The sequence below is a fragment of the Hyaena hyaena genome, unplaced genomic scaffold, assembly GCF_003009895.1.
Source record: "Hyaena hyaena isolate Hyena2069 unplaced genomic scaffold, ASM300989v1 scaffold_1231, whole genome shotgun sequence".
NCBI lineage: Eukaryota > Metazoa > Chordata > Mammalia > Carnivora > Hyaenidae > Hyaena > Hyaena hyaena.
Window position 1 is genome coordinate 419442 of NW_024081858.1, and position 13957 is coordinate 433398.

Sequence of the window (13957 nt, forward strand, 5' to 3'; positions counted from 1 at the left end):
TGCCCTGCTCACCTCTGCACTATTTTCTTTAATTATTTGCTATACAGTCCTAAGTAGATTGTGTTAGCAACACCACACCTAAAATAACACAAATATTCAGTCACTGTTTGCATTTCGAATTGTCTCATGAATGTAACTTTACAGGTTGTTGAATCATGATCCAACTGAGGCCCTTACCCCTGATGTTGCTTGATACAAATATTATGTCTCCTTTCAACTTTCCCTTGCATCTTTTTTTAAATTTTCTCTTTGGCTTACAATTTGGTTTGCAATTTTTTTGTTGTTGTTGAAGAAACAGAGTTAGTTATCTATAGAGTTTCCTATAGTGTGGATTTCACTAATTACACCCCCATCATGAGGTCTGAAATGTTTCTCTGTCCTCTATATAAATTTGTTGTTGAATCTCAAGACTTCATGAGACTCTGGTCTGAATTGTTTTTCTTTGGCAACACCGCTTTAAGTATGCCGTTCCATCAACCAGCACTTCCTGTGTTCTTTTTGCCTCTGCTTAATTCCTTGCCCATTTTTTCTTTACAGAAGTATATTCCTTCTACTCATGTTTTTATGCTTTTACTATACATATATGTATCCATAAATAGCTTATTTTATATTAACATAATAGTTGGGGCGCCTGGGTGACTCAGTCGGTTAAACGTCAGATTCTCAGTTTTGGCTCAGGTCATGATCTCACAGCTTCATGGGTTCGAGCCCCACATCGGGCTCTGCACTGATGGTCTTGCACTGTCTCTGTCTCTCTCAAATTAAGTAAATAGGGGCGCCTGGGTGGCTTAGTCGGTTAAGCATCCGACTTTCGCTGAGGTCATGATCTCGCGGTTCATGGGTTCGAGCCCCGCGTCGGGCTCTGTGCTGAATGCCAGCTCAGAGCCTGGAGCCTGTTTCAGTCTGTGACTCCCTCTCTCTCTGACCCTCCCCTGCTCACGCTGTCTCTCTCTCTCTCTCTCTCCTAGAAATAAATAAAACATAAAAAAAAAATTTAAATAATAAAAAATAAAAAAATAAGTAAATAAATGTTAAATGTTTTAAAAAATATATTAACACAATTAGCATATTTATGTTATCACAAATGGTCATATATTTTATGTTTGATATAGAAACCTACTTTTCCCACTCAACCTTCTTTCCTCATCTATTAAAACTTTTATTTGATTCATTTTAATAGGCATATAGTATCCCAAACTATGAATATGCCATGATATGTTTGTTTCCAATCTAGTTCATATGCTATAATATTTGGTGTGCACATGTGTTCACCTACAAAAAGGATTGCTCAGTCCTACCGAAGGCTCATTTCCAGCTTCACCACACTTTGCCAAATTGCTTTCCAAAGCCCTGATACAAGTTTAAGCTCCCACAGGCACTGTTCTCACAAACCCACACTACTACTTGGTATTGTCGGACTTTCAATATTTGTTGATCCAGTATCTATAAAATACTTTATCATTTTTCGTTTCCTTTGCATTCTCTTACTAATGAATTTGATCACCTTGGTATGTTCATTGCCAGTTCAGGGTTCTTCTCTGAGTGATCTCTTCATATTGTTTAGCTATGTTTGCCTACTGAGGGTTTTTTAAAATCTTTTTCCTTATTAATTTATTGGAATGTTTTATTCTGCAAAACGATCCTCGGTCAGCTAGTGAATTGAAGATATCTTCTCCTAGACTTTGTCTTCTCACTGTACTTATGCTGGGTTTTGTTGTTGTTGTTGTCAAGCTTTTATTGCTCCTTTAAAATTTTTATTTTCATAGCTTGTTTAATAAACCATCACCTCCCTTAAAGCTATAAAAAAAGTCTCCTATATTTTTCTTAAAGATTTTAGATTCTTTTACCCAAATTTCAGTCTTTAGTCAATTCTATTTCTTTCCTATGATCTGATATATGAATTTTATTTTTTTCATATAGATAACCATATTGTCCCCAAACTGATCATTGAACAGTCTTTCCTTCCCCCTACTGATTTGTAATGCCATCTTTGTGGTTTACCAAATTTCCCAGATAATGGCAAGTTGATGTCTGAGATGTCTATTCTATTCAATTTATGAAACTATTTACCCTTATATGCAGGCACTATATACAGTTTGAGATGAAAAGTCTGTAAAAGAGAAAATTTTTTTAACAAAGAAAAGACTCTGCCACACATTAGTGGTCCTCTCATAGCTCATTTCTCTATTTTCAGCCATCTACCAATAATCTACTCTCATTTTAAGAGACCACTTCATCCATTTGTCCTAGTGCACTTGCCAGAATGCTGGAATAGCTGCAAGCAGACACATCATATATTCCCTCTCTCTTGGACAAATTCCCCACCTAACATTCTCTCCCCGTCCCCTACCCCCACCCCTGGCCTAGCCAGTCCCCCTTACATATTCATGGCTCACATGAGCCCTGCACATGTCACAGTTCACCAACTTCCCTGGATTATTCACTTGGTTTTCTTCCCCCGTGAACATTTTTTTTTTTCCTGTTGCCTGTGAACTCTGAAATACGTGTCACGACTGAAGAAACGATCGACATAATATTACAAATCTGGAAGTGTTTATTGAAAAGCATACCTGATAAACATTGAACATCTGTGGTTCAAAAATTATTCCTTAAGCAGAGAGTAAAGGCAAGTGTACCTATGTAATTTAAAGGTAAGAAATTCTAGCAGACATGAAGGTTTCTATAAATATTTCCTTTCGATTCCTTTTTGGATTTATCTATTTGACCTCCTTTTGAGTCTCTGACATTTTTCTAGCCAACTTAGTACTAATGTGTTATCAGTCAAGCCAGCAACAACAAGGAAATCCTATTGTAGGAAAAAAAAATTAAAGGCTTTAAAATATTGTTGATTGAGAAACATAGAAAACATCATTTAAAAGCCTTTTAAATTACCATTCCCTCCGTTGCTGCTAAATTTCCCTTTGTCTCATTTCATGCAGCTGGTCTGAATGATGACAGAGTGGTTTGTGATTATGTGGGTGACATTAGGCGCCAGCTGAAATGGACACTAAAGGAAGAATCCAGCATCCTGCATTTATAATTCCTGCTACATTTGGCACTGCACCAACTTTACAAATATGCAATCCCCCTCCCCCCTCTTTTTTTTTTCCTGTAAATCCCATGGCCAATGAATGCTGCTATGGCAACGAAAGCAGGGAAAGCCAGGGGGGCCTTGGCTATAAAAAGAGTTTTTAGAGCATCATGGTAACTGGGAGCCTAGTGGCAGACTCTCAGACAACCATACATTGTTAAACATCCTGTCTAGAAGCAAACATTTCTACCAAATTTATTTACCTGTGTTGTTGAATCACTTGCTACAGAACTCTAAGGGCTCTTATTGCTATGACGGTTTTCATTTTCAATTATTGTATGGTTCATTCAAATCACACAGGTACATTTCTAACAGTTATAAGAAGCTTCCTAAAATAGACTTTTAGAAACTGAGCACAGCTGTCAAAATAATGTTATCGTCTTCAAGAATCTGTTTCGAAGATAGTTATTCCAAAGAAATTTAAAAGTTATATTCCTGTATTAGCACACTAAGTAGTTCATACCAGTTTAGTAAATCAAATATTCCATACTGCTAGCTTAATAAGATGGGGAGTCATGCATGAAATGACTGCCAGGTTAATGACATAGGGAGCCATGCATGGCATGTATTTGCATATAATAGCACAGAATGTTCTCCTAAATCCTTTAAATTACTCATCAATTCTTAAACAGGCATTTAACTAAATCTCATTCAGAATCAGGAAGAAAGTTTAAAAAAAAAAACACCTACATATTTGAAGTAATTAGATCGGAGCTAAACAAAACCTAAAGGATTATTTTTGGTTGGAAATTCTAGCCTTGGGGAAAGGGTACAGATCTGCATAAAGAAACAAATACATCTCTTGAACCAGGGTAGGGCACACACCAGCAGCTAGGCTGTTTCCCATCACTGCCTCTATCATATGCACGGTGGGCACAGATCCCAAGTTTCACCACTAGCCTCAGAAATAAAGATGTATATCTAGGGTTGCCTGGGTGGCTTGGTCGGTTGGGCGTCCGACTTTCGCTTGGGTCATGATCTCGCGGTTCGTGGGTTCGAGCCCCGCGTCGGGCTCTGTGCTGACTGCCAGTTCGGAGCCTGGAGCCTGCTTCAGTCTGTGACTCCCTCTCTCCCTGACCCTCCCCTGCTCACGCTGTCTCTCTCTCTCCTAAAAATAAATAAAAACATTTAAAAAAAAAATGTATATCTAAAGCAGTGCAAAAAATGTAGATTGAATCTAGAATTGTTTATTGTATACAGTGTTTTGATGGGTCTGGTTCTGAATAAATGAGGAGAGATTCCTTTCACTTGACAAACTTTATACTTAAGGTTTTAAGGAATGTCTTTATTCTCAGATCACCTTGTTTTTACTAGTTGTATAATCTTCTAAACAAAATGAGCAGACCTCTTACAATCAGAGCAGTTATAAACCCTAGCTGTTAGAGGAAATCAGCAAACATTCAAGTACCAAAAACACTATTTTCCGAGGGTGATGGTCTACCAATAGCTTCATGAATACTCACAAATACTCATTGTGAAATGAGATGTATATTCATCTCTAAAACCAAAATTCATTCAATGAAGAAAAGAAAAGAGAAAAATGCATAGGTTTAGGTAATTGGTTTTCTCTTCCTACTGTTTCTAATGGCAACTAATCTTTGAATATTAATTCTATGCCCAGTGCATCAAGTTCATTATTTTGTAGCCCTCACAATACTCTTCAGTGTACCATTATCTCCATTTTACAGATAGGGAAACTAAGACTCATAAAGATTAAGTAGTTTGATCAAATGAGAAGCTGGAGCCAGATTTAAACTCATTTAATTTAAATCCCATTCCTCTTCCACTAACTACACATCTTTCCACTGCAAATTTATTAACAGAGAATAAATTTTGTCTTGAGAGAATAGGGGAAATAGGCTTAAGAATTTTCTAAAATAGTGATTTGCTAGATTTTACACTGTCATCATTCATAGTCAGTGCTAATACAAAATAGAGATGAATGCTATCACTAATCACTTCTTATTGTACAGCAACTTTCTCTGGGAGTTTTGGTTGTTTTTGGCAGATTGATTATATGATAAATTAACAGTTGGGTGTATTTTGTAGCTAGCTAATATTTAAAGCAATTCTAAAGTGCAGTTCTGGGGGCACCTGGATGGCTCAGTCGGTTGAGCCTCCGGCTTTGGCTCAGATCATGATCTGGTGGTTTGTGGGTTCAAGCCCCGCGTCGGGCTCTGTGCTGACAGCTCAGAGTCTGGAACCTGCTTCAGATTCTGTGTCTCTGTCTCTCTCTGTCCCTCCCTTGCTCATACTCTGTCTCTCTCTGTCTCAAAAATGAATAAAGTATAAAAAAAAATTAAAGTGCAGTTCTGGAAATATAAAGCAAAAGCCCACTCAGTGACAACAGAAAGTGCCTATGTGAATATTTACATATGGTCAGTGGGTTGGCATAAACTCCATGAAGCAATGTTTTCTTCCAAGTGTAGCACTTCCTTAAGTGTTTATTATGTCTGATTGGAAAGTGAGCTCCTTTCCAGTAAGATGGGGAGTGCTGCTATCAGGTAAAACAGTAGCCATAGCTATAGCATGTGTGACTCTGAGTAAGGTGGGCTTCAGGGTCAGCTGCTGAAACATAAGTGATTTACAGCACTTATGTAACACCCATCCAATAAACATAACTGAATATTTTTTAGTTAAGTAAAATGTAGCTGCACAAAACCATAAAGAACCAAGATATTCTTTCTACTTGACTCATAAGTTGCATACAAAGAAATGCATTTATAGATAAAGAAAACATAGATATCTGATATGGAGCAATTTACAAACATGAAAATGAATAAAGCATAGTTTTTTTTTTCCCTTTTAGAGCTCATAGTCGAATGGAGGCAGCTCCCTCAAACATTTAATCCTCTAGATTCTACAAAATAGAGATACTGGAGCACAGAGAGATAAGTTTAGCCCAAGCAGAGGTGGGCAGTAGGGAGGTCAGGAAAGGTTTCCCAGGTCACATCTAAGTTGAAAATGACAGGATACAAAGGACTTAGTCGGGCAAGTGTGAGAAAGAAAGCACAGAGTGTCAGTCAGACTTTGGAGTGAAATCCAGCCAGAAAAACACAGGAATTATAGGCAGCTCAGGAGGCCTGGTGAGGCAATAGTCATGTCAAGACCCAGGCAGTGTTCAATTCTAGAAACCTGTATAATGGCATAAATGTTGAAACTCAGTGCTAAACCAAGCTAGTGTTAAATGTAGCTACAATGGGCACATTTTCTGATCCAAACACAGTGGGAAAATTATTTGACAAGATTGACTGTGTACAATGGGGTAAACTACTGAGGTCTGATTTTCTCAAAAATTCTGAATTACCTAGTCATTGTCAAAAGAAACTAGATTTAATTTGAATTAAGTAATAAATTACTCATACTTTATGTTCCCCTTATAGTACAGAGATACTAGTTTTTTGTTGGTTTAACTTTAATTTTTTTCTTAAACTGCAAGTACAAAAAACTGGATTACTCATGATCCTCGATTCATACCTCCCTATAACATGTCCTATTTTCTTCCTTTTGTCTACTTATCCGTTTGGTAACTTAATGACCACCTGGAAACCTACCATTCCCAAACAAAAGCTATGACCTAGATAACCTATATCTAACTTTATAGTACCCTTTACCACCAACCTATCGCCTCAAACGAGGTAACAATCATCCTGAATACTATTCATTATTTTTTATATAACAAAATTAATATAATAAATTGAGGCACTATTACTAATTAATCTTGGCAGACAGTCATAAACACGAAAAACATGACAACTCTTACAGATAATTCATTAGAATGGATTTTATTATATGTATTTTGACCCTTGTCAATCTGACTCAAGCAATGAGAAAGAAACGGCTTTAACAGTTTACCCCACTGTACATAATCCTGTCAGCTAAATTCATTATATACTCAATATTTTTTTTATTAGTGAATTTTCTGGTTAGATCAATTAGAGTTTGTTTCTGCTGTTTGCATATAGAAACCATAACTAGTGTACTTTCTGAAATTGTAAAAAAATGTATTGAAGAAAGAAAACTTAAAAATATAAAAGGTAGAGAAAAATAAAAAAATAACAGCAATATGGGGAACAATAACTAGAAAACACAAAGTAATATGTCAGAAATACACCCAATATATTAGTAAGCACAATAAATATGGCTGGGCTAAACTTAGCTATTAAAAGACTGAGACTGAAAAAAATGCCTAAGACTCACAGACAGAATTTAAAAAAATCAACTTTATGCCATTCTATTTACAAGATTCCAATTATACACAAAATAACATATGAAGTCTGAAGATATAGAAAAAATATATTTCAGGAAAATTATAACTAAAATCTCAGCATTTTTACTAAAATGGTTTCTAAAAGCAATTATTAAACTTGTATCCCATTCCTTCTCACCTCTGCCCACTTTTCTGTACACTGCATTTAATTATCATACCTATTTTTTATTCCAAATAATAAAGCTCCTTGATTTGTTAGCTGGAATAGGAACATTTTAATTCCTAAATTTTCCTAACACTTCAACTGAGTAAAATTGTTAATCCCTATCTATAGAACACATATAGTAAGAAGGGGGAGTCCTAAAAAAGTGGAAAAACACTGACCTCAGAATCTTATCTTTGATCTTCCATTTTAATGTGTGGGCAAAATAGAGTTGACATTTTATAAATAAGAGCTTAGAAAAAAGAACATGGACTCTCAAACCAAACAGATCTGGGTTTGAATCCAAAATCTGCCACTGACTGGGTATATATAATGAATAAAGTCTTTGATTTTGCCCAGACTAAGTTTCCTCTGTATAAAATGGAAATGAACATCTCTACTTTTAGGAGTTTTATTCAGATTTAATGAGATAATTAATCAAAGTAGTTGTTCTCAACCTAATTGGAATCACCTGGAGAGCTTTAGAAAGTACTGATGTCTGAGTCCCTCCCCCAGAGATTCTGATGTAATTGGTCTGGAATAGAACCTGTGCATTTTTTTTTTTTAAAGCTATCTCTGTGATTCTAATATGCATCCAAGGTTGAGAAGCATTAAATATACAATCTAGCCCATCTCATGGCATAGAGAAGGCATGCCAAAATTGTAACTGGGATGATGATGGTAATGGTGATGATGAATCTGATACATTTCAGCTATGAAATTCAGGCAGTGAAATTCAGCCTAGTGTAATTACTCCTTCATAGAACTCAAGAAAAAAGAAGACATTTATTCAGGTTATCAGAGATTTCAAAAGTATACATATATATTATTTCATAACTCAACTTCTAATCTTCTATATAGCCTATGAGATAAATAGCATATTGACTTTAGGAGTGAAAATTACTCAGATAGCTCAATTGCTTTGTAAAGGTAACAGGCTAGGGAGTAGTTAAACCAGAATGCAAATTTAAATTTCTTTATTCCAAATTCAGTACTGCTTGTATTATGCCACAGTTGTCTATAGGGCCAAAGCTGGAGTTGTCCTTCATAGACAGAATTTACAGGAGATTTCCTAAACTTAGAAAGTACTCCTGAAATCACGTGATGATTGGAGCAAGGGGTACAGTTACTATAGTCACTAGTGACCTTATGAGCTTGTGAGTGAAGCCAGACTGTTTTGTTCATCATTACCCACCTAGTGATTGGCACAGAAGCTGGCACTTACTCAGTGCTCAGAAATGTTTATTGAATGAATATTAGAATGGTCTAAACCAAATTGCTTTAGTTATTTAAGGAAAATTAAAAACAAAACAATGTCAATATCTGAGAATAAAAACTTTATATGTATTATTTTCAATTAAAATTAGACCAGAAGAATTTATTCCAAGTGTATTAATCCAGATATACACAGAAGTGAAAACAGAAGTTATTGCTTTCTTCTCTCTCATACACACATACAAACAAAAACAAAATTAAACCAAAGAATATTATTTAATGTATTAAAGTGTTACTCATATATAGTGATTTTAAAATAGTTTAACAAACTGGGGTGCCTCAGTGGCTCAGGTGGATAAGTGTCCAACTTCATTTAGGGCCATGATCTCACAGTTTGTGACCCTGCATCAGGCTCTGTGCTGACAGCTCAGAGCCTGGAGCCTGTTTCAGATTCAGTGTCTCTCTCTCTCTTTTTCTGCTCCTCCTCCACTCGGGCTTGCTCTCTCTCTCTCTCTCAAAAATAAACAGTAAAAAATATTTAACAAACTGTATTTTATCAGAACATATCCATGATGCCTTCCCTGTTTCAATGAAAGTTAATTGAAATCAGATATATAAGTTTTTAAGATTCAAGTGCTATGAGATCACCTAGGATTTTGCCTACACACAGAAAATAAAAATCAATATAATGCCCACAAACATGGGATAAAAAATTATTAGATGACATAGATTAGAAAAAAGTTTTAATAAAAAAGTGAGAAACAAACTTGTTATTCCAATGAAATATAATTTGCTACCTAAATACTAAAAATGTACCATATGTATCACAGTAATTACATATCATTACATTATCGATATGATGCATTTATGTGGTGGTCACTTACTATCTCTCATGAGATACTCTGTGATAGATCATTTCCTAGTGAATGGTGAAATAATGATTTAGATACTTCTAAAACTGTATTTCAGAATATACTAATAGTGGTTTTTTGAGGACAGGGGAGGGTGAATCATAATGTTCTATGACAGCCATTTAATAACATGAATAGTTCACATAATGTCACATGGCTAAAAAGGCTGCACGACCTGGAGATGGTCAGGGAAAGCTTCATGCAGAAGTCAGGATTAAGCTTGGCTTGGAGGCAGCCAAAATTTGAATTGGAAAGGAAAATGGGTGGGGAATTCTAAGCAGTAGAACAAAATGATCAAAAGTACCTCTCAAATAAATTATAGAGAGAAACAAGGAGATCAGGTTCAGAGCTTCAGCCAAAGCTGAAGGTTCACTTAAGAAAAGAGTGGGAGACAGGCTTGGAAAATTGGGTTAGGACTGGGTACAGGAGGGTTTTAAAGGAAAGGCTCAAGAAATTCAATTTTATGCTAACTCCCAATTAGAAACTTGAATAACACAAGATGCACTATATTATGCTGAGATTGAAAACAAAAATTGTGTATGTGAAAAAGCTTAACTCTGGTTCTTGCTACATGTACACTTTGAGCTGATGAGGGGTTTTCTTTATATTTCCTCACCCAGGGATATGTTTCCTCATCCACGGATAAGTGTTAATCATAATTTCTACCATCTAAAAAATCACATGGAAAGGAGACAAGAAAGAGTTTATGCACACAGAGACTCTACAGCTTCCTCCTAGAAGTGACATCTCTTCTACCAACATTTCATTGGCCAAAACAAGTTACATGGTCATGTCTAATTTCACAAAAGTAGAGAAGGGCAATCCTACTCTCTGGAGAACTGGAAATAATTGTGAAGAGTACTAATAACTAGTCTGATGTTTTTGCTCATTATGTTGTATAATTAGAAATTTGTTTAGGAAGAACACTTGGTTTGGAGTACAAAATAGATGGAAAGGACAGAGCTGGGGATAGGGAAGCTGTGTAGTGTAGCAATGAAAATCTAAAGTGAGGAAAAGACAGGAAGCACAACCATGAGAGACACTGTGAAGGAATATACAAGAATAACCTGTTAAATGAGTTGGAGGAAAGGACAATCTTGAAGGTGATTAAGAGATTTCAAGTTTAAATAAATTACATTTCTCTTGAAAGATCAAGGAAGAGGCAGTTTAGGGAACAAGATGAAGTCACTTTTATATGAGTACTTTACAGGTGGAAGTTCAGGGAGGAAGCAAGATTGGGCAGCTGGAGACGTTCAGGTGCAAGGTAGTCTCACTAGAAGCTCCAGCTGACTCATGGGAGGTGCTGAAGAATGGATTCCCCCTCATAACTGTCCTGAGTCCAGGTGAGAAGCCTAGGCCTTTAAATCTATAAGAGGTGTGACCCTGTGGCAAGGGGGCTGTCTTGGCTGAGACAATCCTGAAGAGGGCTGACTGCTGGCAGTACTCTTGGCGGCTGGGATAACAAGTCCTTTTCTGAAGAGGCATCTGCGCATCATATCACAGTATCTTCACAATTATAGATGCCTAGATTTAGCATATGTGGAGATGAGAGACAAGACCTGAGAAAAAAATGTTTGGAACACCCAAAGAGAATATAAATATTGTGTGAGATGAACCATTTTCTTAGGGTGGGTATTCCCATAGGCTAACCTTTCACTGATCTGAGCTGACCCTATGTATAATTCACAAGCATGACATTCCTTGGGGAAAAATCATAGACCGTGGCCTCCACGTCAAGCAGCCTGAGCAGCATATGGGGATTCAACCTATCAAACCCTCTTGTTATCTTAATAGCTCAGTCAGGTTTCACCTCTGAGATTTTCACTTAGCACCTAGATAATCTGAGGAATAATAGGTTGGTTGTATTAAAATCTGAGGGAGAAGATTCCAATTCTTGGGCGATTTAATTGCTGTCTGGTGTTTAATTGGGAATTTAGGCAATGAAGAATTGTTAAAATTGGTAAGGAATCTCTGTTATGCTTGCCTAAATATGAGGTATACACATCAGTCCCAGAAGATAGGGATCAAAAAATCCAGAGGCAGGATTTGTTTAAAGATCAAGAAAGAAGGATATGTTAGGTTAATTGACAAGGTAAGGGACATACATGTAAAAACAAAAAGATGAAAATGCTATTATAGGGGCGCCTGGGTGGCTTAGTCGGCTAAGCGTCCGACTTTCGCTTAGGTCATGATCTCGCGGTTCGTGGGTTCGAGCCCCGCGTCGGGCTCTGTGCTGACTGCCAGCTCAGAGCCTGGAGTCTGTTTCGGTCTGTGACTCCCTCTCTCTCTGACCCTCCCCTGCTCATGCTGTCTCTCTCTCTCTCTCCTAGAAATAAATTTAAAAAAAAATGCTATTATAAAGAATATATCAAACCAGCTTATATTACTTATTGCTGTTTCTGTACAAATTTTTGTGTGTATCAGGAAAAAAAAAAACGATAGATGAATATCTACTTGTATAGGGTTATTGATGATGTATTAACTGAACAAAAGCAAAAGCAAGTTGAAAGGAAATGCATATATTATGCTACTATTCTGATAATAAAATAACCAACCAACCAAAACTACAATTGTTTTTGCATTTATGTGCTTGTATTCAATTGTGTGAACAAAAAGAAATGCAAAATTAGCAACTTAAGAGTGAAAAGAATGTATGATAATTTTATCACCTTTTTTAAAACCACATCTTTGTTGTATATTGTTTTACCAGTTACAATAGGGAAGTATTTGTGGTTTTTTAATTTTAATTTTTTTTATGTTTTCTTTATTTCTGAGTGAGAGAGACAGCATGAGCAGGGGAGGGTCAGAGAGAGAGGGAGATATAGAATCTGAAACAGGATCCAGGCTCTGAGCTAGCTGTCAGCACAGAGCCCGATGCGGGGTTCGAACCCACAGACCGTGCGATCATGACCTGAGCCAAAGTCGGACGCTTAAGTGACTGAGCCACCCAAGCGCCCTGAAGTATGTGTGTTTTGACCAGATGAAGTAATTCATACAAATGAAAAAAGATATAGCCACACTTGAATCCTATTCTTAAAGTCAGACTTTTAGAGCTTTTTATTTTTTAATTTTTTAATGTTTATTTATTTATTTTGAGATAGCACATGCCGGGGAGGGGCAGAGAGAGAGAAAGATAATCAAGAGGGTTCTGGGCTGACAGCACAGGGCTCGACCTCACAAACCATGAGATCATGACCTGAGCTGAAATCAAGACAGTTGGACGCTCAAATGCCTGAGCCACACACTCCCTAGAGCTGCTTTTTTTTTTTAATTTTTTAATGTTTTTTATTTCTGAGAGAGAGATAGAGCACAGTCTGGGGAGGGGTAGAGAGAGAGGGAGACACAGAATCTGAAGCAGGTTCCAGGCTCCGAGCTGTCCGCACAAAGCTCGATTCGGGGCTTGAACCCACAAAACATGAGATCATGATCTGAGCCAAAGTCGGACACCTAACCGACTGGGCCACCCAGGTGCCCCTACAGCTGCTTTCTAAAAGCCAATATGGGAGCCAATTAGAAGAACCTAACACCTGTCAGGAGCTTGATGTACAAGCATAATGTACAAAAACAAGCATATATGGTACAGGAATAAATATGAGCTCTTTTGTTTATAGCAAGCAATAACATCTCCACTCAAGTAGCAATCTCAGTTAATCAGCCTATGTTATCCACATAGGGACATCCAGAGTAGACTATTTTACCAAAAATGATACAATGACCAGAGAAAAATCATTAAAGAATGAGTTAATGAATTGCCAGGGTTAGTTTGGATAAAAGGTATTTGTTTTAGATTTTGCCTCATAAGGAAACTAGTTCAGTAAATGCTGCTCTATAAGAGATGCTTAAAGATTTTTAAAAGGACATAAAGTTATTAGAAACCTATGAAAAAGGAGTTTTTCCAGATGGGAAATTCTAACAGAGAAGGAAAATTATATTTGCCAGTAGAGAAACCAAAGATCCTGGATTAACTGATGATTTATAACAGACTAATGTAAAAGACGCTAGAGGATCATTGTTAAAATTCGTTTATAAGATTCATAAGTGGATTGTATTTTGTAAGTGGGAAAACTGAACACCAGAAAGATTTCTAGATTATGAATCATAGCAAGATCTTTAAGTCTATTAGGATAATTTAAAATCAAATAAACCACATATATAAAACTTTGCCAACTTCCTTCCAGTGTTCAGAAAACTTCAAAACAAGATTTTTAAAGGTCCCCAAATGTCCATCTTTATAGTTTACAGCTTAATTCAGTGTGAAAGTTTTCTTTCAAAAGTGAATTGTGCATAATCACATTCCATTGAGCTTGCTATATCAAAAATCTCTACTA